This window comes from Narcine bancroftii, chromosome 10 (genome assembly GCF_036971445.1).
Source record: "Narcine bancroftii isolate sNarBan1 chromosome 10, sNarBan1.hap1, whole genome shotgun sequence".
In the NCBI taxonomy this organism is placed as follows: domain Eukaryota; kingdom Metazoa; phylum Chordata; class Chondrichthyes; order Torpediniformes; family Narcinidae; genus Narcine; species Narcine bancroftii.
In genome coordinates, this window is record NC_091478.1 from 70915671 (window position 1) to 70942488 (window position 26818).

The 26818-nt window shown below is 41.2% G+C and overlaps 1 protein-coding gene across 9 annotated transcripts in view; it reads right to left on the minus strand.

Annotated features, from left to right (window-relative positions):
- The window catches only part of LOC138744724 (polyamine-modulated factor 1-binding protein 1), a 640882-nt gene that overhangs the window by 430066 nt on the left and 183998 nt on the right, over positions 1 to 26818 (minus strand). Inside the window, exons 1-2 of one of the 9 annotated variants that reach the window (XM_069901312.1) lie at positions 5261 to 5348; positions 459 to 594 (exon numbers count right to left, since the gene is read on the minus strand). The exons of the other annotated variants lie outside the window; for them this stretch is intronic. The gene's annotated coding sequence lies outside the window, so the exon portion shown is untranslated. Of the gene's footprint in view, positions 1 to 458; positions 595 to 5260; positions 5349 to 26818 lie in introns of those variants that run through there. 9 annotated transcript variants of the gene reach the window in all.

Consider the following 26818-nt stretch of genomic DNA (forward strand, 5'->3'; position numbering starts at 1 on the left):
AAGATCTTGTCAAATTACTCTATACATTTCTGACTATCCAGGGAGCAAGTTTTAACTTTCCCATTCTTTTCCTTCCAGAAGTGTACCCAGACAGTAGCTGAAACATCTACACATTGAAAAAAAACTTCCCAACATGCAATTACTGTTTTGCCTGCCAAGTTTGGATTCACTCAGGAGACTGCAGATGCCGGAATTTGGAGGAACATTCTGCTGGATTAACAGTAGAAGAAAAAGAATTGCCAGACCCTCTCATCAAGACTGCATAACAAATTTATGTAGCTAATAGCCAAACACAATCACATTTATTGTTGCTTCTTGGTTGTTTAGAAAATGCTTTCAAACCATCCAGCCATTTGAATCACTGGGGCAGATCTTCCATCCCACTATCAACTTTGATATTGGGATATAAATAATCATCCTCACTGAAGTTCTGGTTTCCATTACAAATGTTTGTCTACCTGACAGCCGACGCTGCTTCAATGGAATTCCCATGGAGTCCCACAGATTTCTCAGATCTCAAGATGGAAAATATGTCCTTAAGCCAATGCCAGATTAAACCTGGGCCATTGTTCATGTGAAAGAGGGAGATCGCGGCTAGAAAAAAAACAAGTACAGACGCTCACTGGGTAATGAATGACTTACAGAAATCTGACTTTATTCAAGTTCTTTTTTTTTAAAAGCACTTTTCAAGATAGTAATGATAATAAAAGCATGATTCACAGTTTTCTTTAATAACTGGTAGTGTTAAGGTGCTTTTTCAACAAAATGAAGGAATAATAGCAAGTATATGCAGAGCAATAAGTGTCACTGTAGAAACCTGATGTTTCTGACTTCAGGAGAAAATCAGCTCACAGATAGTTCTCTCAAACCGAACTAGAGGACTGCCTATAGTTACATTTTTATTATTTAAGTTAGCTTTATTCAACTAATTTTGTGTCTTGCTTTGTAAATGTAGATGTAAAGAAGCTATTATTGAAGGTCTGAGAATGCCAAAGAGCTCCTGTGAATACAACAGGACCATTGTGCTGAAATGGCCTAGAAGGCGCTACAATGAAGAAGTGGAAACCAGGCTTCCAGTGAAAGACTGCAGATTTACCGCAGAACAAATAGTGTAGGACAAGGCCTAATGATTAACCATTTTTTGATGCTACTCTATCGTTTTAGATATTAGTTAGTCTGGTCAATGACAGTTCAAGTTGACTTGTAAACTTGAATCAATTAGAATTCTGACGTCAAATGAGAATACCTAAAAGCATTAAAATGTATAGCATCCCATATTTCCATGTAGGCACCCCTTAAATGATTGTGCAGATGTAAATATTGTGGAGCTGGGTGATTGAGTCAACATAAAAGCATCACAGTAGCTTCCAAGAAAGAAAGCTCAGTTGAGCATGATGATTTTTTTCCATCATGCAGACGAAAATGAAACCATTTGCAGTTCTCATTGTGCGAAAGGAGCCTGTAGTTGAGGTAAAGGCAGTGACATACAGCAGATGGAGAATTTAAAAATCAGTAAGAACCTGAAGCTTTATCCGGTTGCTTTTGAGTGTCAATGGGAAAAGCAATGACAGTAGTTTCTCCAGCAAACAAAATACTAGGTATAGAATATTTTATCTGAAACCCTTGGGACCAGACACTTTTTGGAATTTGGAATTTTTTGGATAATAGAATAAAAGTAACGGCAGTACGTTAAGTATTCGCGCTGATTTCTGATTCGTGCAAAAGGCACACTCCAACTAGAAGGGTCTCTGGATGGATGGGGGGGGAGTTGCAGCGGCACTAGACTGGGGGGGTATTTGCAGCAGATGTCCAGGCTTCAACAGCAGACCCTCGCCCCAGCAGTCCACAAACCGTAAATCCCGACGCCCCGGCTTCCCGCCTACTGGAGGTCCCAGCGCCCCTTCACAGAACCCTTGCCCCAGCCGCCTGCCCACCAGAGGTCCTGACACTCCAGTAGCCCACCCATCCAAACTCCCAGCTGCGGATCCTTGCCCTGGATGCCCGTTCATCTAAACCCCTGATGCTCGGCTGCTCACCCATCTGAACTCCCGACTGCAGATCCTCTCCCCAAACTATTGTCCATCTGAGCGCCTGATTCGGACGCTAGACAAAGGGTGTTTGCAGTGCGACTGAACATGGGGGGGGGGGGGGCGGGGGGGGGTGGAAGGGGTTGGGTTTCACTGGTGCTGGAGGGGGGTTGTGGCAGCACTGGATGAGGAGTGTCTGGGTGTTGGGCCATCGACAATGAATTGGGCATCCGTATAAAGCAAATTGGAGGCACTGGATTCTGTTTTTATGCTGGCACCTATAAAGAAAGGATTCCCTTGTGTTCCACTAATCACCCACAAACAATATTTAAGTGCGAGTTGAGTGTGGGTCACGTCAGACCATGTTTGGCACCAAATACAAGCTTTGGTGTGCAAACAAGATACATGGGAAAAATGTTTGGTTTTTGGTTTTCAGAATTTTGGAAAAATGATTACGTACCTGTATCATCTTCCCAATGCAAACAGCTAAAATCTGATATTGCTAATTTTTCAGGAGATAGCCAATAAGTATCAGCATGCAACTGACTATCAATGTAACAAACGATGCCGAACTAATTGCAACAGTTAATCCTACATACCAAGCCATGAAAGACCCCAACAATGAAGACGCTGTTTACATCCGGTACCGCACGGATGGCAGTCTCCTCAATCTGAGGCGCCTGCAAGCTCACACCAAGACACAAGAGAAACTTGTCCGTGAACTACTCTTTGCAGACGATGCCGCTTTAGTTGCCCATTCAGAGCCAGCTCTTCAGCGCTTGACATCCTGCTTTGCGGAAACTGCCAAAATGTTTGGCCTGGAAGTCAGCCTGAAGAAAACTGAGGTCCTCCATCAGCCAGCTCCCCACCATGACTACCAGCCCCCCCACATCTCCATCGGGCACACAAAACTCAAAACGGTCAACCAGTTTACCTATCTCGGCTGCACCATTTCATCGGATGCAAGGATCGACAATGAGATAGACAATAGACTCGCCAAGGCAAATAGTGCCTTTGGAAGACTACACAAAAGAGTCTGGAAAAACAACCAATTGAAAAACCTCACAAAGATAAGCGTATACAGAGCCGTTGTCATACCCACACTCCTGTTCGGCTCCGAATCATGGGTCCTCTACCGGCATCACCTACGGCTCCTAGAACGCTTCCACCAGCGTTGTCTCCGCTCCATCCTCAACATCCATTGGAGCGCTTTGATCCCTAACGTCGAAGTACTCGAGATGGCAGAGATCGACAGCATCGGGTCCATGCTGCTGAAGATCCAGCTGCGCTGGATGGGTCACGTCTCCAGAATGGAGGACCATCGCCTTCCCAAGATCGTGTTATATGGCGAGCTCTCCACTGGCCACCGTGACAGAGGTGCACCAAAGAAAAGGTACAAGGACTGCCTAAAGAAATCTCTTGGTGCCTGCCACATTGACCACCGCCAGTGGGCTGATATCGCCTCAAACCGTGCATCTTGGCGCCTCACAGTTTGGCGGGCAGCAACCTCCTTTGAAGAAGACCGCAGAGCCCACCTCACTGACAAAAGGCAAAGGAGGAAAAACCCAACACCCAACCCCAACCAACCAATTTTCCCCTGCAGCCGCTGCAACCGTGCCTGCCTGTCCCGCATCGGACTTATCAGCCACAAACGAGCCTGCAGCTGACGTGGACTTTTACCCCCTCCATAAATCTTCGTCCGCGAAGCCAAGCCAAAGAGTATAAAATGAGTTGCAACTTTATCAGGGACTGCCTGAAGAATCAGTTTCTTTACTGCATACTCATGAGAACACCAACCATGTTATTAGCCTATAAGCCATGGTTGACAGAGATTAAATCTCACAAAGCTATTTTGCTTTATCTTCCTCCTCACATTGGGTTCTTAGAATGAAGCAGTCTGTCCTCAAAAACCAAACATCTAAAACCCTCCAACAGTTCAGACTGTATGATGACTTCAACATTCTATAGACTTCTCATTTTTTTAAGAAGGTGGAACTTGTGACCATTCCTGTAAAATGTAGTTAATGTAAAATTAAGAAACAATTTTCTATGTTGATTGTCTATTAATGAACAAAGAAAGCAATTCCAGACTTAAAACAGCTCCATTTCCTAAAATAATACACAAAACATATACTGCACTATCAAGAAAAATAGGAAAATGTTCCTTTCATTTTAGAGCTGGCTTCATGTTGTGAAAACTGATTAACCACATCTTCATTTTTAACAGAGTTGCCTTCTTGTAGCTCGCCATATGATTGATTTGAACTCGCATTTTTCTCTCTTTTTTAAATTATGAAACTTGCATCACATCGCCTTGGAAACCCACATGCTGAACTTGTAAATGATCACATCTTAAACTGAAATGGTGTGAACCATCCAAACTAACTTGCTTTGTCATATGTGTTTATTGCAGCCATTCATTTGAATCTTTATCAAGATTTTGTTGTGTAGTTGCTTTGGGAAGCAAGTACAAATTTCTGTGTACAATTTACAAGGTTCTTTATGGGTACCTTGAAATGAGGTGAATTCATTACACAATTGAATCAATAAATGGGTGCACTTCAAAAAAATACCTATATGGTGGTGTGAGCAGTGGAAGAAACACAGCCACCACATTGAGGGTCGTTAATGACTGTTTTTATTCAAATTCAGCACGACCCTATAAGGGCAGCATGAGCTCAGTCACCTGGTGCATTGTGACATCATAATCGCTGCCCAGGGTGCGCACTGGAAGGGATGCTGAAGTCAGAGAGAAACCTCTGATGACGTCATTTCCCCATGGCTGCCCCGCCACGTAGTGATACAAGCAGGTCCAGTTCGCCATGAGGATGTGTGCCGGCACACAACCCCCTCCCCCCCAGAATCGGCTACGCGTCCTGTCACTTTGGCAACCAGCCCCGGTACTTGAGCGCGACCGTCTGTGATGTCCAGATGGGCCGCTTTCAGGCAGTCCACTGTAAAAAGTTCCTCTCTCCCCCCAACATCCAGGGTGAAGGTTCCGCCAGACCGGTGCAAGACTTTGTATGCCCCTTATATGGTCGCTGTAGCGGTGCACCTTGTGGACCTCTCCATACAAAAACAAACTGGGCCAAGTCAAACTCTTTGGGGAGATGAAATGGCCGGGTGCCGTGGCATGCTGGGGGTGGGGGAGCTAAGGAGGCCAGATGCCTGTAGGTCCGCCAGCAGGTTTTTGTTGGTGGCCGTGATGTCAGGGTCTGGGCCGAAAAACTCACCCGGCAGGGAAAGCGTTGCGCCATAGACCATCTCCACTGCTGAAGCCTGCAGGTCCTCCCTGGGTGGTGTCCTAATCCCGAGGAGGACCCAGCGTATTTGTCTGCCCAGTCTGGTCCAGAGAGCCTGGCCATAAGCGATGCCTTCAGATGCCTGTGGAAGCTCTCCACCAACCCGTTGGACTGCTGTGGTGTGGTGGAGCTTGACCCCCAGGAGCTTCGCCATCTGAGTCCATAGGCCAGACATGAACTGTACTCTTCTGTCGCTAGTGATGTGCGCCAGGACTCCAAATCAGGTGATCCATTGGCTGACCAGAGTCCTGGCGCACGTCTCTGCGGAGGCCTCCTTAATTGGGACGGCCTCCGGCCACCTTGTGGCCCGATCCACCACCATGAGGAGGTAACGAGCCTCCTTGGACACCGGCAGGGGCCAGACGATATCAACATGGATGTGTTGGAATCTGCGAACTGCTGGGTCGAAGATCTGAATGGGGCTCGTGTGTGTTGCTGGACCTTGGAGGTCTGGCACCTGGTACAGTTCCTGGTCAGTTCCACCATCTCCTTCTTCAGCCCGTGCCACACCAACCGCTCCATGACCATCCGCACAGTTATCTTTACCACTGGGTGAGTGAGGTTGTGGATCAGACCGAAGACCTTTGCCCTCCAGTGCGGCAGAACCACCAGATGCGGTGTGCCTGTTGAGACGTCACAGTGCAATGTGTCCGGGCTGCTGGGCACCTGGACATCCTTGAGTTTGAGGCCCGAGGTGGCAGTCCACAAGGACTGCGTCTCCGCATTGCTCTTCTGTGTTCATAATCCAGGCTGGGCGCGAGAGTGTTGATGGCTGGATGGGAGAGTGCATCCGCCACTACATTGTCCTTGCCAGCCCTGTGTCGGATGTCAGTTGTGAACTCAAATACATATGAGAGTTGGCGGTACTGTCTGGCGGACCACGGATCCTTGGCAATCGCCAGTGCTTGAGTGAGGGGCCTGTGATCTGTGAAGGCTGTGAATGGCCTGCCCTCGAGGAAGTAGCGGGAATGACAGATGTCCAAATACAGCATTGGGAGCTCCCGGTCAAAAGTGCTGTATTTGAGCTCCGGCGGGCGCCGCTGCTTGCTGAAAAAAGGTAGCGGTCGCCATTATCCATCGAGCTACTGTTCCAGAACCCCACCCCCCCCCCACCACTGCCTTAGCTGAGGCATCCACAGAGAGCGCCGTGTGCACCTCTGGCCGCTAGTCCACCTCCAGCCGTGGGTGCACCAGCAGCGTGGTGCTGGCTAGAGCCTCCTTTGTCACGATGAAAGCCCTGTCCGCCTCCTCTTACCACGATAAAGTCTTTTCTTTGGTGGCCATGAGTGCGAACAATGGGTACGTGATGCATGCGGCTAAGGGGATGAAACGCTGGTAAAAGTTCACCATCCCCACAAACTCTTGGAGGCCTTTCAGGGTGGAGGGTTTGGGGAATCGTTGAACAGCCGCTATCTTCTACGGCGCTGGCGCGGCCCCAGCCGCCAAAATGGTGTGCCCCAGGAACTAGAGGGACTCCTTGCCGAATTGGCATTTGGCCGCGTTGACTGTGAAGCCAAAGTCCGCCAGCCGGGCAAAGAGTGTGCGGAGGTGGGCTTTGTGTTCGTCGTGGTTGCGACTGGCAATGAGAATATCGTCCAGGTAAATGAACACAAAGTCCAGGTCTTTTCCAACCGTGTCCATGAGGTGCTGGAACGTTTGGGACGCGTTCTTTAGACTGAACAGCATATGCAGGAACTCGAAAAGGCCGAAAGGGGTGATAATGGCCGACTTATCCAGGTCATCTGGATGCATGGGATCTGATGGTATCCCCGCACGAGGTCCACTTTGGAGAAGACCTGTGCGCCGTGGAGGTTGGCAGTGAAGTCCTGTATGTGGGGCACCGGATACCTGTTCAACTGACAGTAGTTCCCGCACAGTCTCCAGCCCTCAGACGATTTCGGGACCATATGGAGCAGCGATGCCCAGGCGCTGTCCGAACACCGGATGATTCCCAGTTCCTGGAGCCTGGAGAACTCCTTCTTTGCCTGCTGGAGCTTCTCGGGCAGCAGTCGTCTGGGTCTAGCGTGCAGCAGGGGGTCCTGTGTGGTGATGTGGTGGAAGACCCCATGCTGGGGCAGGGCGGCATTGAACCGTGGCTCTAAGATGGTGGCGAATTCGTGGAGGTCCTCATCAAATTCATCGCTAATGGCGGCTACGGTGGCGATTTTGGGCCTGCAGGCTTGTGCTGTGTCCAGTCGTGGAGTGGAACGGTCGGGCGTTGACCAGCCTTTTGCCCTTCATGTCAACCAATAGGCTGTGAGCTCTGAGGAAGTTGGCCCCTAACAGCGCGGTGCCCACGGAGGCTAGGAAGAACCTCCAGTGGAACTTTTCCTTCCTGATCTGGATCTGTGCCCTGCGGGTGTTGTAGGACCTGATGGTGGAGCCATTGACCACCTGCAGGGTTGGACCTCGAGATTGGGTGCGAGTCTCTAATGCTGTGGGGGGGGGGGGGGGAAGAACGCTGAGCTCAGCCCGTGTCCACCAGGAATCGGTGGCCGGTGGATCTGTTCATCACAAACATCCTGTTTGTGTGGCCAGCCGTTGCAGCTATCAACAGCGGCTGGCCTGGTCATTTCCCTGAAACCCGCAGGGCTGGCGGCACTTACGAGCTTGCGCTCCCCAGTGTTGCTGTTGCTGATAGAAACACCAGGTTGACTGGCTCTCCTTTGGCTTGGTCTTGGGAGCGGCTTGCAGTCGGCTGGCTCCTGGTCGTGCTAGCTGGTTGAGGGCTGCCTAGTTCTCCCTCTTCGTGCGCCAGAGGGCAACTCCACGGGTTGCTACTCTCCTCGGGTTCGAGAAGTCTTCATCTGTGAGGAGCAGCTGGATGTCCTCCGGCATCTATTCCATGAATATCTGGCTGAAGAGAAAAGAAGGCTTGTGGTCTTCAGCCAGGGCCAGCATTTCATCCATCGGCGCCGATGGACTATGGTCCCCAAGCCCATCTAGGTGAAGGAGCCTGGAAGGCCGTTGCTGGGGAGTTAGCCCAAAAGTTCCAAGGAGCAGGTCTTTGAGGGCAGTGTACTTGTCCGTAGCCAGGGGGTGGTGGATGATGTCGTCCACCCTGGCTGCCGTATCTTGGTCCAGAGCACTCACGCCATTATAGAACATCGTGGTAACTGAGGAGATGTTGCGGAGTTGAAATTGTGCTTCCTCCTGCCTGAACCACGTTCCCATTCGTGGGTCCAAATCTGGGGAAGCTTGATGGAGACAGCATTAACCTCTGCTGAATCCATGATGTTATGAGTGCAGAAAAACGTCTGGGCTCGTCGGGGTCACCACTGTGGCAGTGTGAGCAGTGGAAGAACCACAGCCACCATGTTGAGGGTCGTTAATGACAGTTTTTATTCAAATTCAGCATGCCCCTATAAGGGCATCATGAGCTCAGTCACCTGGTGCATTGTGACATCATAATCACAGCCCAGGGTGTGCGCTGGAAGGGATGCTGGAGTCAGAGAGAAACCTCTGACGACGCTATTTCCCCATGGCTGCTCCGCCACATGGCGATACAAGCGGGGCTGGTTCGCCATGAGGATGTGCGCCGCCACACCTACAGCAATTCGATTGGTTCTTATTCTCTTTTTTACAATTGGTTTCTCTATTGGTTATTCAAAATTATTTATTCACAGGAGGATTAAGCAGTTTCACACTGCATATTTTGACCTGTTTATCTTGTGTTTTTCTAATCCAAATGTTCCATTTGGATATTCAGGGGAAAATTAGGGAGAGCCAGCATGGATTTGTGTGTAGGAAATGCTGTCTCACAAATAAGAGGTAACAAAGAGGCCAGATGAAGATAAGGCAGCTGATGTTATCCACATGGATTTTAGTGAAGTTTTTGATATATTTCCAAATGCTATTTGGTATGGAAAGTTTGGGCACACAGGATAGGAGACCAATTAATTTTTTTTTAATGGATTAATGAAAAGAGTCAGAGAGTCCATTTAGAAGGCAGTTTTTTCACACTAGAAGACCAGGACCACTGGACTTCCTCACAGTTCTGTACAAGGATCTTTGCTTTTGATCTATGGACTAGTCTGGAAGATTATATCACATGGGATTCAGGGTAGGATGGCCAAATGGATTCAAAACTGGTTTAAAGGAAAGTGTCAAATGGTAAGGGTGATTAGAGATCTGTGACCAGTGGGGTGCTGCAGGGGCTGTGGCTGCTTTTGTTGTTGCTTGTTATCTATATTAATGAGTTGGGTGGCAATGTAGTTAATCTTATTAGAATATTTATAGATGACACTATGTGAAGGGGATATCTATTTTTACCACAGGATCAAGTAGTGGCAAACAGAATTTAACTCAGACAAGTACAAGGGATTGCACTTCAGTAGGGCTCTGAGAGTATTATAGAATGGAGAGACCTAGGGCTATGGGTGCATAGTTCCCTGAAAGTGGAGACTTTGATGGCCAGTGGTAAAGAATGTATTTGTCATGCTTCTCTTCATTGAGTCCAAACATTGGGACCTCATGATAAAGCTGTACAAGACATTGATGAGACCACATTTGAAACATTGTGTGCAGTTCTGGTTGCCCATCTACAGGCAGGATTTCAATAAATTGGAAGGAGAGCAAAGGATATTGTCAGGACTGGAGGGCTGATTTATAGGAAGGGTTGGATAGGCTGATTCTTTGTTCCATGGATAAATTCCTCAGGTGGCTGAAGAATAATCTTGAAGAGATTTATAAAATCATGAGGGGCATAGGTAAAGTAAATGTTCATGATCTTTAATTCTAGAATTAAGGTGAGGTGATTCAAGAGGGGTGATTTTGTCTACTCAGTAGGTAGTCCATTTCTGGAGCAAGCTGCAAGAGGAAGCTATAGAAGCAGTACAATAACAACATTCGAAGACATCTTGATAGGTTGAAATAAGAAGGATATGGGCCAAACAAACCAAACACAGACAAGTGTTTGCTGACCAACTTGGTTAGCATGGACAAGTTGTGTCTGTATCATGTGGCATGGCTCTTTGATGTTCAGAGTAAAATACATGGAATAAATAACAATATGAAGGAAGATACACTTTGTTTTAACAGGGTTCAGGATCAAATTGGCCTTATTCAGATAGCAAAAAAATTTTCCAATCTCTTTTTTCATACCAACTACATTTGTGATATATTTCATGATTTTCTTTGGTACCTTGAGACCTGGATTTAACATTACTAAACTGTGCTTTAATTTAAATCATGCCCATTCACTGCCAAATTTTAATCTTAATGTATTATAGGAATACATCTATTTGTACTCTATCTATCTCACATTTAATGGAATCCACACTGCAGAGTTCATTCTAATTGCTAATTTTCTGTGCAGTTAATCATAACCTTTTCTATATCCATGCTTTTTAAAAAAAAAACACTGATTCAAACTATGTTGATGCCGTTGTTTTTGAATTGTACTTCTTGACATTTACCGTATTTGAGCTTCGCTAAAAATAATGAAAGCCACTAATATTATTGCCAAAAGAAATAATCGAAGAAATAAATTAATTAGCAAAATTGTTAAAGCACTTCACAAGGGTGATAACAAACAATATCCAACATTAAACTAGATGAAAGTAGCAGAGCTTCAACTTTTAAGGTTCTACTGTTTGATTTTTGAACTGGGGTAACTATGAATAATTATTATGCACTTTATTTTGTATTTATCATTTTTTTAAATTCAATTAGATATACTATTGTAGATAATTTTAGTTATATTTTCAGTTTTTTTATGTATATCTAAAGTAACTGTTCAGCTGCAGCAAGAATTTCAGTGCACATGTACCTGTACATTGTACAATGTGTATGACAATAAACTCATTATCATTATTTCATGGTATCTACACATCCTGGCTCCAAGAAATATTCTGTAAACCAAATTTCCCAATAGAATTATGATGTTTTAGACTGTATTTAAAGAAATGAAATATAAAATGGTTACATTTTAAAAAAAAACAAGAGGTTGCACTGAATTCTTGGAATTGAGCTTATTTGTATCCATCTCCTATATATTGTTACAAGTATAACCGGAGAAGTGCAGATTTCCCATTTATATTTCAGATCTCAACATTTATGACACATAAAGCAGCCATGGTGGGTGTGCAGGCCAAGGAAAAGGTTTTGAATCTATCTCTCCTTCCAATACTAGGTCAATAGCCCCACAAGTCACAGCTCTTTGAGTATATCCAAGTACTGTACCATTTAAATGTGATGAAGCATTCTGCCTCTATCACCTTTTCAGGCAGTGAATTCCAGATCCATTATATCTTCTGGTTGTAGAAACCTTTACTCGTCTCCTCTCTAATCCTTCTACCAATTACTTTAAATCTATTGCCTTTGGTTTTACACCCCCATGCTAACAGAAGACATAAAATAGAGAATGGGATGGAGAACACTATAGTCATCCTCATGGACTGAATGGAGGTCACTCAATCATAAATCTTCAATGTGAAGGAAACATTGTTAACTGCATTGGAAACAATACTCTAGATCAGGGTTTCCCAAACTTTTAGCTCACGGAACCTTCTGGGGAGCACTTGGAAATCACAGATCCCCAATCATCAATTACAGTCTAAAAAACACAAGCATAGTAAAAAAAAGTTAAATAAACTTATCATTCTCCATGTTGAAATCATTTGTTTCCTCTAATTTACATTTAATGGGATGAATGAAATTGTTTCTTGTCCTCACAGATTTTCTTAACGTTGGGCACAATATTAGATAGTTGTATCTTTATGCCAGGAGCAACATCAAGTTGGTTTTTGTATTTTGTTTTCATTGCTGCATTATACAAAAATTGTGCATCTGGTCCCTCTTTATTCCTGGGTGTGGTGAATCCAAGAGACAAATAATTTTTGTCATACCTTCATTTCTTTACACTTGATTTTTCCGATATAGGAGTAATCGAAGAATCTTAATGAAATAACAGTGGCACCTCAGTACTTTCTTCAGATGAATTGTCCTGTCTTCTAGTTTCTTTTTTAATCAAATGATTCATGGTTCTTAATACGTGGAATATCTTTAAAGTATGGCCAGCTTCACGCCAAAAAAAATTGGATTCTCATTGGTTGAAAATGATGCACAAACCTGACATCTGCGCTGCTAACGTCAGGCCTCATAGCGTCATTTTGTTTTCTTAGGGTGGAGTGTTTGCTGCCATCCCAGAAACAAATTTAATTAAAAACAGAGGAATAAGTGATTTAAAGAAAACCAGGTAGATCGTTATTACTCCCTGTCATTTCTTCCACCGAAACCCTACGCCTTTCCATGGAACCCCAGGGTTTCATAGAACCCAGTTTGGTAACCCTGCTCTAGATTGAATGAAGTGTAAAGGAATTGCTCCTTCAGCTGGAAGGATTGTTTGGGTTTGTGTATGTTTGAAAAGGAAAAGGTGTACCTCTCCTGGGGTTGAATAGGAAAGAAATGTGAGAATGGAAAGTGGTTCGTGAAGATAAAAGAGTGGACCAGGAATGGTCATTAGCATATTTAAAAGTGAGGAGAAGGGAAAGAACATCTGGTTATAGAATAAGTTATTCAAGCATTACTTTTTCTTTCTGCCAAAACAAACTTTGTGGTTAATTTCTCATTCTTGTACAAGAGAGAAGTTTTACCTTTTTTAAACAACGATATTTGTTATCTCATTAAAATACTTGCTAAAATATAAGAATAAATCAAGTACATTTCCATTGTTGATCTTCCTTGCAACCTTCTCAAAAAGTTCAATCATTAGTCAGATGAGAGATATTCCCTTAGCAGATTATGAACTGACTGTCTCTGTTTAATTTGTGACATTCTAGTTCAAAATTTATTCTACTTACAATGAATTTTTATAGCTTCTTTGCTATCAAAGTTAAACCAATTGGCCTGGTTTATCTGTAGGGACTGCTCCCTCCATGAATCTGTCATCCACTCATCCTTTCTCACCAATCGTCCCCTTGGCATCTTCCTCTGTGTCCGCAGGAAGCACCCACCCACACCTCCTCCCACCATTTGGGGCCCCAGACAACCCTTTCAAGTGAAGCAACACTTCACTTATAAGTCTGCAGGAGTCATCTACTGCATCTAGTGCTCCCGTTGTGGGCTTCTCTACATCGGAGAGACTGTACGTAGGCTGGAAGATCACTTCGCCGAGCATCTTCACTCTGTCTGCATCAATGACATGGACCTCCCAGTGGCCAACCATTTTAATTCTGTGCCCCACTCCTGCGCTGACACATCAAACCAAGACCACCCATAAATTGGAAGAGTAATACCTAATATTCCATCTGGGCACTCTCCAACATTGACTTCTACGGTTTCTGCTAACCCATTCCCTGTTCTCCTTCTCTTCCCCATCCCTCTGTCTTGTTTCCTTCAGCTCTCTACCCCCTTCATTGACAGAGCCATCTACAGCCTGGAGGGGTGTGCACCTCCCTCTATCCATTCCCTTCCTGCCCCCCCCCACCTTTTCATTTAGGTGCCTGCCTGCTGTTTGCTCATACCAGGAGGAAAGGCTCAGGCCCAGGCTTCCTATGGATGCTGTGCCATCTGCTTAAGTTCTCTAGCACTTTTGTGTATTGCACCACAATTACAGCATCTGTAGACTTTCCTCTTTAATGCTTGCAGTGATGCAAGTTTAAGTTTGAAGCTTGTTTTAAGTTTGTTTGTCACATTATATCTAGTAGTGAGCAGACTATTGGGCCATCTCTAACATTCAGAGAGCCATGTAAAGAGCACAATTTACAGAGTATCTGATTGCAATGAAGTAAAAGATCAATTTGCACTCAGTAAGGGCCACATGACAACACTGTTATGGGGTTCATTCAGCAGCCTGATTGTTTTAAGTCTTGAAGCTTGTTGGTGAGTATTTTCACTCTCTTCAGTCTTTTCAAAGGGAGGAGGGAGAAGAGAGTGTGTTGGAGTGGGATGGTTCTTTTTCTAGGCGCGGGAGATGTCGCTGAAATACATGAAGGGGAGGGAAGTTAACGTTACATTCTGAATTGTAGTTAGTACCCTTTATAGCTTCCGATCTTGAACAGAGCAGCTCTCATGCCACACTGCTATGCATCCAGCAAGCAAGTTTTTGATGCTGTATTTGAAGAAGTTGTTGAAAGTCAAGGGAGACATTCTGAACCTCCTTCGTTTTCTAAGAAAGTAGTCACTGGTGCAGTTTCTTGATGCCTTGCAGTGGGAATTGTAATTTTTTTTTTTGTTTTAAAATTCACATTGTTGCCATTATGGTTCTGCAAATCTGGATATCAGTAACATAAGGAAGATCAAGAAGGGAAATTCCATGGATGCAAAATATTAATTTTTTTTTAATTCAGTGGAACCAGTCATATAAATACAAGAGCAGGTCAGATGCTGGGTGTGCAATGATTAGCTCACCAGTGTAGTGATAAAATGCTACCACCAGGAGGAGTCGGAGATGGAGTGTATGGCATCTGGGAAATGTTGCATCTTGGGTAGATTCAAGATCCACAGAGGATCTGCCTGTGTGTGCTTGGTTCTTCAGGCTGTTTGCTTTAGTTACTAAATCTAATTGCTTAAAAAGAACCCAAGGTTCATTATTGTATTAAAAGAAACATCACATGGTACCAGGCATGGAAGAAACACCAGAAATGTGCACAAGAGTGAAAAAAAAGTGTGAATAGTGAGTAACAGTTGATAACAGCAAAGAAAATATGTAAAATTTAAATTGACAGGAAATGTCGACCTTGAGTGGAAGCTGTTTAAACAAAGATTTATGTTGTAACCCCAAGTGATTGGAATCAATACCAAACCGGATACACAAAACATTGTAATGCTACTTACTGTGGCAGGACCTAAAGCTCTAAAGGTTTACAACACATTTACTTTTGGTGAGGCAGAAGCCCAGAGAAAATTTGATAAGATTATCAAGATGTTTGATGAACACTATTCATCAAAGAAAAATGAAATCTTCAAGAGGTACTTAAAATTAAAAGGAATAACATGCAATTTTGGATCGGTGCAAGATTCAATGATCCATGAACAAATTGTGTTCAGAATTAATGATAAGAAAGTGAGAGAGAGAGGCTGCTGCGAGAGACAGAGCTTACCTTAGCTGGAGCTGTAAAGTATGTCATGCCAGTGAAATAGCTCTGCAGCACATGAAAAAGTTCAGTGATAGTGTAAAAGCCAGTGAAAATGAAAACATAGTTGTAGCTAGTCTCTGGATACACATATAAATAAAAAATGAGATACAAGAAATAACAAAAAGATGGAGAGACATTCAATTGTAAACAATGTGGTACTAAACATGTGCCAAAGCAATGCCCATCTTATGGGAAAGTCTGTAATAAGTGCAAAGAGCAGAATCACTGTGCAGAGCAATATTTTTCCAAAGGGAAACAAGAGAGAAGTAAAAGTGTAACACTATAGAAGAAACTGCTCTCAGTGATACACATTTCATGCATATGTTAGTGCCCGAAGTGAACAGTGTCGAACAGGATAAGTGGGCTGTGTCACTGCATACAAATGGAATAAATATTCGTTTCAAGCTGGACACAGGGGTAAAAGTCAATTTGATCTGTGAATGCTACATCAAGGCAATGAAGATAAAGCCATACATCCATGCTAATCCTGTACTGCTCAAAGCATCGACATAAAAGGTACATGTAAACTCAAGGTGAAAGTTAAAGAGCACCACCTCAGGTTCACAGTAGTCCTAGATGAATATCATTACTGCTTGGTGACAAAGCCTGTGAAAACTTAAGCCTAGTCAAGAGGGTGATAACGCACAGAACAGCGTAGAGGAAATACTGGATCAATTTCCAGACATCTTCTACCATTCACCTAAAAGATTGTTAAAGGAGGGCGCACACCCAGTAATGCAAGCACCGAAGCTGGTTCCAGTGCTACTAAATGAAAATGTCAAGCAGAAACTTGACCGAATGACAGCACTGGGGATCATAAAGAAAGTGGAGGATTCCACAAAATGGGTAAATTCAATGTGTATGTCAAAAAGAAGAACAGTGATCTACATTTGTTCATGGATCCAAAAGACATAAAGACATAAAGAGAGTACATTATCAGATTCCGAACAGGGATGAAATTACAAGTGAGATGTCCGGTGCAAAGTTTTTTTTTACTAAATTGGATGCATTCCAGGGCTTCTGGCAAATAAAACTGCATGATGAATGTACCAAATACTGTACACTTAATACACCGTTTGGCCAATATTCCTGTCTGAAGATGCCTTTTGGAATTTCCTCAGCTCCGAAAGTGTTCCACAGGACAATGGTGCACATCATAGAAAGTATAAATGGGGTACGTGTGTACATCGATGACATGATCCTATGAAGATCCACACAAGAACAACACAATGAGAGGCTCATCAAAGAGCTACAATTAACCTAGAAGTATGGAGTAAAATTAAACAGAGTAAAATGTCAGTTTGGTGTGAACAAAATCATCCTTTTGGGAAATAAATTGTCAGAGGCAGATATGTAGCCAGACAAGAGCACGGTGAAATCAATTTTAAAAATACTCAGACTCACTAACAAAAAAGGCATTTTGAGAGTGCTGGGAATGATCCATTTCACTGGTAAATTCATACCAAACCTGTCTTCCAAACAATTAACCTGAGGAAGTTGTTACAGGACAAATGTGAATTCAAGTGGACAGGCAACCACGAGGAAGAATGGGGATGACTGAAGACCATTCTAACTACAGAACCAGTGCTTTTAATGTTCTGATGCATCCAGAAGGACGAAAATATCTACGGACACTTCAAAAGATGGAAAAGGTGTCGTATTACTTCAGGCTATAGGAGAAGATTGGATGCCAGTAGAATATGCACCAAGGATGTCGATATACACAGAACAAGAAAGAGTATCTAGGTCTGGTCCATGGACTTGAGAAATTCAAGTTATGTGTATGGTCCACCAACATTCATGGCAGAGATGGACCATAAGCCATTAATAGCAATAATCAATCCAAAGATTGATCAAGCTACAACATTATGACTTTGAATTAGTTTACACACCAGGGAAACTTATTGTGTTAGCTGATGCATTATCCAGGGCAATGAGAGTTCCACAGAGATAGATGTGGATCTCCACGTAAATCTGATCACAGAATCTCTTCCTGTATCTGACATAAAATCCAAGCAGATAAGCAGATCACAACTAAACAGAAAAGGACACAGTTCTACAGAAGGTCATTCAAGAATCTGAATGAAGGATGGCCCTAGAAGTGAATGTCAGCCATACTACAAGGTCAGAGCTGAGCTGAGTATTGTCAAGGGCCTTCTACTCAGATAGAGCAAAATAACTGTCATTCCTCAATCAATGCAACAGAAGATGTTGAAAAGGGTGCATGAGGGGCACCTTGGAATGGAAAAATACAAGAGGGCCAGAACTGCTGTTTATTGGTCAGGGATAAATGTTGACATTGGCAGGATGGTTTCAAACCATGAGACCTGTTTGAAACATCACACAAACAGGCAAAGGAAGTCATGATGATACCAGCAGAACCATGGCAGAAAATTGGGACTGATCTGTTCCACATGGATGGAAAGAATTACTTGCTAGTTATTGTTTATCTATTGAACTATTCGAAGATTACAATGCTTCCTAGCATGTCTGCTGCTTGTGTGATCCAATATATGAAATCAATCTTTACAAGATGCAGAATTCCTCAAATTGTCTACAGTGACAATAGACCATGCTACAGTTGTTGAGAATTCTAGAACTTTACAAAAGAGTATGATTTCTGACATGTGACTTCAAGTCCTTTGCATCTTAAGTCAAATGACAAAGCAGAGAAAGGAGTTCACATAGTTAAGCAGTTGCTCAAGAAAGCATTAGACAGTGGCTCAGACCTGTATCTGCCACTATTGAGTTACAAAATTTCGCCACTTGAACAAGGCATGTCACCCACTGAACTTTTGATGGGATGTAGACTATGCACCACACTTCCCTACTCTACAAGAACAGAGATGTGCAAGATGTGGAACAGAGGCATCTGCAAGGGAGACTAAAGGCAAACTATGACAAGTCAGCAAGCCACTTAGGGCCACTGGCACAACATGACACAGTGAGACTCAGAGATTCCAACACTTGGAACAAAAAGGCCACTGTTCTGGAGGATGTAAATCCAAAATCTTCCTCTGTCAGAACAGAGGGGGGTCAAATACTGAGGAAGAATCAAAGGAGCCTGCTGAAAACGCCAGAGATACTGCAGAAACAGACAGATGCAGAGGATTCAGCATGCACAGCACAGACCAACACAAGCACCTATAGAGCCGACACAAGCACCTATTTTAAGAAAATCCACATGAATTGTCAAAGCTCCTGACAGACTGAATTTATAAAAGAAAAAGAATTGCACACTTAAAAGTTTGTGCTGATGATGTTCATGTTATGTTGTGTTGTGTTAAACTTTAAATTGAAAGAATACTGTATTAATGTGTCATGTTAAACATCTCAAGGAAAGGTGATGTAGTGAGAGAGTGCTACCACCAGAAGGAGTCAGATTGTGTGGCATCTGTGGAATGCTGCATCTTGGGAATACTGTTTCATCTTGGGTAGATTCAAGATGGATGCCTCCACATGACAACCTGCCTCTGTGTGCTCTGTTCTTATAGCTGTTTGCTTCAGTTACTAAATCTAGTTGTTTAAAATGAACCCAAATTTCTTTATTGTAATAAAAGAAACATCACAACCAGCTGGCAATACAAAGGCTCTCCATGATCCACAAGACTCTTCTGTGGAACTCCACTATCTCTAGAAGCTCAACCCCAAAGCAACCCACTTGATTGACAACCTATTAACAAAGCTAAATGCCATTCCTTCCACCATCAACACAAAAGGGAAGCATTACCATTTTCAAATAGCATTACAATTACCCATTTAGTCTGCATTGATAGTACTTCCCAACCTGTGACCTCTACTATTTAATTAGATGTGGACAGCAAGTCCATGAGATCACCACATCTGCATATTCTCCTCCAAGTTACACGAGGTCCAGATTTGAAAGTATTGGCAGTCCATCATAGCTAGGTCCAAATCTTGGAACTCACTACCCAACAGCACTGTGGGAGCAACTTCACCAGTGACCAGTGGTGTCATCAACTCTATGTGCACTTCTCAAGACCAATTACTACCTTGGTAGTAAATGCTGGCATTGCTATTGAAGCCCTTGTCCAAAAAAATGAATAAATAAAAATAAAACATAAGGGATATGGTCAGATCAGTTTGGAGATAAATAAGCAACTTTATTTACCAAGAAGATGGTAGGATTACCTTTTTCACAAACTTCTGTACCTTGTTACATCACAATAAGCTTGAACTTGATCTTGCTGCAATGTTGATGTTGAAGGTGTTGGGAAAATGCTGTTCAGCAAGACATTGAAGAAAAATATGCAATTCAGATGGTGGCCTTACAATTCGATTGTTGTCCTTGGCCTTACAAGTGGTAAAGATCATTGGTAGCCACGAGATGTCAAATAAAACTTCCTGGCAAGCAGATGTATTTGGCCCAAAGATGTAAAAGACCTGGAGCCAAGTGATCCAGGTAAACCTTACACCAGATATCATCTGCAGGTTGTTACTATGCAATTGCTGATATATATCCCTTGTGAAAACACAGTCCATTCCTCAGCAAATGTGTAAGAATAGACTGGACAGTAATTATCTGGATTGGAGCTTGTTTTTTATTTCGTGGTTGGTTATACCTTTGACAATGTTCTACATGATAGGGTAAATACCAAAGTTGTGCTGGAACAGCTTGGCAAGAAGCCCAATCAATTACGGACAGCAAGTCTTCAATATTTTAGCTGCTATGTTATCTGGTCCCACAGCAATTTTTATAGTTAGTGTTGTCAGAGATGATAATATTGTGAGGGAATCAAATTAGCCAAAAATAGAGTTCTCTGATAATTCTGTGATTGCATGATATTTTTTGTATATTTACAATTAGTTTAAACTGGAGTAAAGCTTTAATTTTTGGTGTCTTACTACTTGTCAGAGAATTCAAGGCCTGACATCTGGGCAGGCTTTTTATTTTCCCAAGTGCCTTCTTCCAGCTTAATAATCCCTCAAACGACGTTAGCACTCATCATTTGCAATGAAATGTCAAAAAAAGATATAGTTCTTGTTTGAAAATAAAAATTAAGAGTAGAAGGCCATCAGATTCTTCTTCTTCATCCATCCAAGGACAACTTATCTTGTACATTAATTTTATTTTGTAACACTATCCTTGTAACCATGAACCACAAAATATTCGGGATGAAGTCAGAGTGACTGAACCTACAATGACCTCTGGGGTGTAGAATTTCTGATAGTCACCACCCTTTGAGTGAAAAAAATATCCTACAGTATCATAAATGACCTACACTTATTCCAATAACTTCAGAATTTATTGTCATGACCATGACAGGAAATTTGTTGTTTTGCAGAATTACACGTGCAATTATTGCTATTAAATTAATTTTAAAAATAAATACATTAGTGCAAAAGAAAAGAAAGTGAGGTAGTATCTGTGGTTCATTGTCCATTTAGAAAATTGATGGTGGAGGGGAAGAAACTGCCCTTGAGCTGCTGGGTGTTTTTCTTCAGGCTCCTATAACTCCTTCCTGATGGTAGCAGTGAGAAGAGGGCATGGCCTGGTTAGTGAGGGTCCTTGAGGATAGATAACTTACTCACAAAATCATGGGATTTATTGTTATCCAATATAAAAACTTTTGTTTCCACAAGATTTATATGGTAATCACTCTTACAGATTATGTCATGGATAGAATAATATACAAAATGAAAATTAGTGAGGACAAGAACACGTTGGGTTACTTCCTACTTGCTGCAGACCAAGTCTGGCAGTCATCAGGTGTTGCAATTCTAAACCAGCTTCATAAGACATACCTCATGGTCTCAAAAACTAAGCACCAATTTATCTGCTGAGGCAGGTCTGGAAGTGACAAGCAGCAATGCTCCTTGTCTGCATTTGAGCACATGGTATGAAATCTGAAAATGATAAACTTTAAAATATAGTGACCTTTTAATGAGATTGCACCACACTGCAGAAAGGTACTGATGGGCTGATGCAATAGGCATTCAGAAAGAGAAATTTAATAGATATCAATACATTCTAGTTGAATACAATTAAGCAATGTAATGTAAATGGAATGTTTTAAAGAGTTACAGGACACTAAAGCTTCACACAAATGATAATTTAAAAGTGCTATGGAATAAATCTATTTAAAAAGCTTTTGGAATTGTTAGGTTTTAAACAGGATTGTATAGTACAAATAGAAATAAATTTATAGAAAATCTTTATGGATTTGATTTTAGCATCAGGTAAGATGTAAAGAACTTGGGTCGGATTCATTGAATGGGGTATATGGGATCAGGAAGGTGAAGTCAGAAGAAGCTGGAAATGTTCTCAGAATATAAAAGATTAAAAGGTAGGATTTATCAGACACTTTCAAAATGATGAGGCTTTGGTAGGGAAAATAAAGCAGGGGCAAACGATGCATATTTAAAATTATTGACAAAAGAAAGTGGTGGGAGTGCAGGGGAAGATGACGAGATTGCTTTAATTAAATTCAATCTGGCATGCACTGCCTAAAAGGCTGGCAGAGGGAGATTCAATAGTAATTTTAAAGGCAACAGTGGATAAGCAGTGAAATAGAATTTACCAGGGCTACGAGGGAAGATTGGTGGACTATGAGAAATTAGAAGCCTCGTATAATTAATAGTACAGGTGCAAATGGCTGAATGGCTTCTTTCTGTAATATAAATATGATTCTAAAAGGGCATTTAGAGTCTTTAATAGCCTGTGGCCCTATATTATTATGTTTCCTTCAATTTAGATACCCTCTCCCTCCTCACATGCATGCTATTCCAAATGGACCAAAATAATTCACTTTTATTCTTTTACCAAGCTGCTCTCTACTTTGAACAACGTGGTCCAAAAAATTCCTTCGATTGCCACGTGGTCAGATTTTTCTCTATTGTCTTTATCAGCCCCGTTCTTTAATAATGTGTTCAATATCACCAACGTTTAACCCATTATTTCATACCAATCCGTGCATGTGAACATTGGTTCACTAATTCACTAATCCTTTTTGCTTATAAATAGCTTTTTAATCTTTCAAATCTTAAGGAAAATACAGAAACTAATATCAGTAGTATTGTATATGTCAATTAATAAATGTGATATTTTATATTAACACAGCTTTCTTTAAACAAAAAAAACTGGACGAGTGATGAGCAGTATGTCTTAAATACTTATTTTTAATCTGCCCTCATTTTGCATTCCCCAAAAACTAGAATTATTTTGCTTTTTTAATTCATCCTATGTTATTCAAATAAGTCATACATAAATGGAAATAAAAATCATATTTGATTTAAACCAACAATCATTTTAGGTATCAATTTTTTTGTCAAACTTAATGTAACAACTTTCAATCTGTTTCAAGGGCATAGGCACCAAACTAAAATTTAGTCTGGAATTATCGGAGATCTGCATATAACTGACAACAAAATGCCAAAGAATTATTCTCCTTCATTAACATATTATGCAATTGAAAAGGTCTTACCTCTTCCTCTGGTGGAGTTGATAGCAAATTAACAATACTTCCATATAAACAGAATAACAGCCCACATGCAGTTATAAATATCTAATAAATGCACAATTTATGCACCCAGTCTCCATGAAAGGAATTTAGAGACATCAGACCGCGAAAGGATATCTTTGTCTACTCACTCCTATGTGTGACCATCTGCATTTTTATTATACATCATTTAATAGATTATCTCATGCTTCTAAAATAACAAAAAAAAACTAACAAAAATCAAGAATTAATTCAATTGAAATAGCTTGATTAACCATGGTCTTAGAATTTAAAAGCCTGTGGAAAATAAATCAATATTTTTAAAAATATGGCAAAGGATTTCAGTTTTTAATTTTTTTTCTCTTTTGATATTTGTATGTTTCCTAAGCTGCACTGATTTTTATTTGTCAAACTAGCAGCTAGCAGGAGGGCGCTCGTGTGTTGTGTTTAAAAAAAAAATCATCCATTTTAGCTTGATGGAAATCACCTCTGACCACCTTTAATAGAAAATACTTCCAGTTTGCACCACTAGTCCCATCCCCCACCAGAAAAAAAAAATCAGTTTCTGCTTTCACAAATCAGGAGTGAATTCACCGTGGAACTGATCTGAAGGCACTCACACATCTACGGGTCACTAAGCTGTATAGCTTTGCAGCTATTAAAAGTATGTAGATGGCAGACCAGTACTAGGACTGCCAAACTCACTTCCAGTAATTAAGTAGAGGACAAGATACAGGAATATAGGTTGGCAGCTGAATATTTACTATTTAAATAATAGAAAATTTGTGATTATATCACAGCCTTTTGGGTGAAGTCAGTACAACATATGGGGAAATTCTTCTGCTGTACATACTGAAGGCAGTGGGAGTAATTTAGACCCATATCAGTCTCTTGTGAATGCAAAAATTAAGCACCATTCAGGCAGACTATGACAATAATGCTGAAATTAGATTGCTTCCGAGATGGTAAATTCTTTCCTGGAACTTGTGTATCTTTAATCACTGTCCTCAAACTGCTGTTCAGATTACACCAGCAGGCACTACATCTTTGTAAATTTTGAGAAAACAAAAATCATCAATAATTTCTACATAATTTAAACATGTCAAACTGCTTATAAATAAATAATAACAGCACTCTCTTTTTAATGCGTTAGTCACAATAAAGAGGCACTACATATTGGTTTGTCTAGTTTTTTTCTTTTTACAACCTGTGCATTTTTTCAATTTATGATCAGATTCACTGAGGTTTCTGAAAGGATTTTCACAGAACAAGAAAATGGCTCTGTGCAATCTATTTTTGAAGAAAAAATTCAGCGAGCAGTTGACCTGACAGATACTTTGCACTTTGTAAAGAACTAATAAACATCTTCAAACATATTATATATTCCCTTCCAGATAAAATCTACATTTATCCTTTTAGGAATTAATCTTTAACTTTTGAATTGGTGAATTCAAGGTTTTTTTTTTCTATTTAAAATCCAAAAATGCTGAAACTACCCAAAGCTTTGATTAAAAATGTCACATGACCTGTAAATCTGCAATATTTCACTAAGGGTCAATGGAAAATCCAACAAAATGAATGATTGTAAAATGTGGGTTTTGGATGAAGCAATTTTTCTGTAAAAAATTGCTGAGGAAATATATGCAGCTATGGAATGTTGCAAAATTGATCCAACCTTCATATGTTAATTAATTCTGTGATTTTAACTGCCTTACTGTTGACATTTTTCTTTAAAAATAATTTGTTGTTCATAAGCAATTAAATTACATTTAAAATTACATCTTGGATGATGAAAGCATTCATCTTAATTTTTGTAAAATACATTCTTTTAAATATTTTCAGAAACCTTGGGAATAATTCCACATACATGTTATGATCTGTTTAGCATCCTATCTTTTGTATCCTGCTGTGCAAATGCATGCATATAAAATTTCTGATTTGCTGACTCTGAGGATTGAATTGATCTTTTAATGATGGATATACATTAACCACAATGTGGTTCTTTGGCAGTATTTAGTGAGGTAAGAAAAAAAACTTTAAAAAAAGATTAATGTTCTGATATAAAATATATTACAGAACTAGATCATGAAACAATGCAGATGATATATCGCAGTTGGTCTCATGTAAGAACTGTACAACACTTAGAGACTCATTATCGAAGGTTCAAGTACATTATTTTCTAATGTGCAAGGCAAAGGTGAAAATCAAACATGAAAATACATTTATTGCAAAATCTCTTAGCATGCAAAATTTTCTGGAAGATAAGTTAAGTGTATTAAATGCAGGAGAATAAACAGTAAACTCCAAGTTTAAGGTAGAAAACCATGGAATCCGAATGATGGCAACAAAAGGGAACTGCTTACTAATTGGCAAGTTTTGAAAACATGAAAGAGTGCTGAAGATGTAATGATTCCCATCTTGCAAGAATAACATTTTGTAGGCAATAAGTCTGATGTGGCTCATAATGCACCAAGGGACCACAGATCGCCTGAGCAAATTACATAAAAAGAAAATCAAGCAAGGACGATTGTACACATATTGGAGATCATTTGATATTCATCCTATTAAAAATTAATTGAAGCAAAATGAGAAATCGGCTATCAATCCTCCTTCAGTTAAAGCCAGAACTGAAAATCTACAAATTATAAGATAAAATATAAAAATAATCAGAAACTAAATAGGTGAAGTACAAATGAAAATGTTACTAAAATCTCAAAAGAGTAGGCTTTCACTGACATTATGAAGGGATAAAATGCTTATATAATGGAGAAAAGGAGCAAAATAAAATGAGAAACTCAGCAGGTCAAGAAGCTCCTGTGTGGGTCAAGGGGTGTGGTGAAGAAGAAAAGAAATCATTGACAAATCGGGTCGACACCCTGTATTGGGAAGGAGAAAAACCTATGACATAGTAGTTAGAAAAGGAACCAAACCTCACCCCATTTTTCAGGAATTGCACAGCCTTATATCAATGGCATGAACAATGCATATATTCTGCTCAAATAGAACAATGTGCCATACCTGTCAAGGATAACACACTGGAAGTAGTTGCAAATATATTGGAAACATTTTAAAGGCTGACAAATGCATTTAAAACAGGGTCCTCTGTCTTCTTGAGGGATCTGCTTTGAATACTAGATTGGTCTAAAACTAGTCACCTTGTGTAGATCTTGAATTAAACCACATTTCATTAACTGGCAGAAAGACCCCTAGACTGCCACCATTTAAAAATCACTATGCTTGTCCCGGTAGGTAAACCTTGGAATCTAGGTTGTGGGATGATCTAATTATGACTCTTGGGACTTCAAAATATATTAAGAGTACAGAATAACACACCTTTTTTTTTTGCAGAGTAGCTCTAGGTCATGGAAACAATTTTAATTCAGAACCAGGACAGATTTTAATAGAGGATTTGATACAGGTATACAAAATTATGATGAGTTTAGAGAAAAATCAGGGTAACAGGCCCTTCCGGCCCACGAGCCTGCATCGTCCATCTGACCACTTCGCCGACCAACTCTGTACATTTTTGCAACGTTGGAGGAAATCAGAATACCCAGAGTAAACAAATGCGAGAACATACAAACTCTTTACAGGGAGCGGCAGATTCGAACCTGGGTCTCTGGCATTGTGCTCACCACAATGTTAAGCATGCTGCTGCATTAAATCACAGAACCATACATTTGTGATGAACAAGGTATAATATGATGAAGGCCTAGAATTTTTTTTAGATGGTTTATGTTCCAAAATAGAATATAATTCCATTCATTCATAACGCGCAGCACAGTTGGCGATGCTAGCGATTGGGACCGCGATTCAAATCCCAGGCTTATAGATGTAAGGAGTTTGTACATTCTCCCCATGTCTGCATGGGTTTTCCCTCGGGGGCCCCAGTTTCCTCCCACCGTTCAAAATGACCAGAGGATGTTGATTAATTGGGTGTAAATTGGGCG